This window comes from Brienomyrus brachyistius, unplaced genomic scaffold (genome assembly GCF_023856365.1).
Source record: "Brienomyrus brachyistius isolate T26 unplaced genomic scaffold, BBRACH_0.4 scaffold237, whole genome shotgun sequence".
Lineage (NCBI taxonomy): Eukaryota > Metazoa > Chordata > Actinopteri > Osteoglossiformes > Mormyridae > Brienomyrus > Brienomyrus brachyistius.
Window position 1 is genome coordinate 202,328 of NW_026042512.1, and position 1,361 is coordinate 203,688.

Genomic DNA, 1,361 nt, shown 5'->3' on the forward strand with positions numbered 1-1,361 from the left:
TAGGAAATGAGCAGCTGCCTCCAGACCTACCCGGGTCAGTATCGCAGGCCTTCTTCATGCCTCGCTTTAATGGCTGCAGTAAACATTCATTGCTGTCGGTGGGTTTAACACGAGGACAACTCACTGATCAATGAATGCAAACTGCGGTACAAGCACCTGGAGGCCAGCCAGCAGCAACAAGGACAAACCTAGTGTACAGGCTACAGTGTTTCGGTATCAACCCCCCCAATTCTATTTGGCTGACACATCACCATCAATATGTACATACAAGTCTGAACAGCACGACGTCGTTCATGAGACCAGAGAATGCGGTGGCTACCTCAGCTTCAGATGGGAGGCTGAGAGACCAGCTGTGGTGGCTACCTCAGCTTCAGATGGGAGGCTGAGAGACCAGCTGTGGTGGCTACCTCAGCTTCAGATGGGAGGCTCAGAGACCAGCTGTGGTGGCTACCTCAGCTTCAGATGGGAGGCTGAGAGACCAGCTGTGGTGGCTACCTCAGCTTCAGATGGGAGGCTCAGAGACCAGCTGTGGTGGCTACCTCAGCTTCAGATGGGAGGCTCAGAGACCAGCTGTGGTGGCTACCTCAGCTTCAGATGGGAGGCTGTGAGACCAGCTGTGGAGACAGAGACCAGCTGTGGTGGCTACCTCAGCTTCAGAAGGCAGGCTGAGAGACCAGCTGTGGTGGCTACCTCAGCTTCAGATGGGAGGCTGAGAGACCAGCTATAGTGGCTACCTCAGCTTCAGATGGGAGGCTCAGAGACCAGCTGTGGTGGCTACCTCGGCTTCAGATGGGAGGCTGAGAGACCAGCTGTGGTGGCTACCTCAGCTTCAGATGGGAGGCTGAGAGACCAGCTGTGGTGGCTACCTCAGCTTCAGATGGGAGGCTCAGAGACCAGCTGTGGTGGCTACCTCAGCTTCAGATGGGAGGCTGTGAGACCAGCTGTGGTGGCTACCTCAGCTTCAGAAGGCAGGCTGAGAGACCAGCTATAGTGGCTACCTCAGCTTCAGATGGGAGGCTGAGAGACCAGCTGTGGTGGCTACCTCAGCTTCAGATGGGAGGCTGAGAGACCAGCTGTGGTGGCTACCTCAGCTTCAGATGGGAGGCTGAGAGACCAGCTGTGGTGGCTACCTCAGCTTCAGATGGGAGGCTGAGAGACCAGCTGAACTATGGTTAAATTTCACCAAACATTGCTAGGCTTCCTCTGGCTCAGGCTGGACCTCAAGTTTCAGCTAACATTTGGGTCAGGGAGTGGGGGGCGTGCTGCATTCCTTCACAACTGGTGCATCAAAGCTAAGTTGTTCTTGGCTCCATATAAGACTGAGGTATGTGTCATACTGGAGCGGGCCAGGAATGGGCAGG

General features: G+C 55.3%; 1 long non-coding RNA gene across 3 annotated transcripts; it reads right to left on the minus strand.

Moving 5' to 3' along the window:
- Window positions 1-295: 295 nt before the first annotated feature.
- On the minus strand, window positions 296-1,114 carry LOC125728323 (uncharacterized). 3 transcript variants are annotated; one of them, XR_007389026.1, is made up of 3 exons: window positions 647-725; window positions 452-495; window positions 296-407 (listed from the first exon to the last, which is right to left on the minus strand). It is a non-coding gene; the product is annotated as an uncharacterized LOC125728323 (long non-coding RNA). The 3 variants fall into 3 exon arrangements; XR_007389028.1 differs by lacking the exon at window positions 452-495 and adding an exon at window positions 999-1,114 and having other exon boundaries at window positions 330-407; window positions 647-690; XR_007389027.1 differs by adding an exon at window positions 999-1,114 and having other exon boundaries at window positions 393-495; window positions 647-690.
- Between the last annotated feature and the right edge of the window lie 247 nt (window positions 1,115-1,361).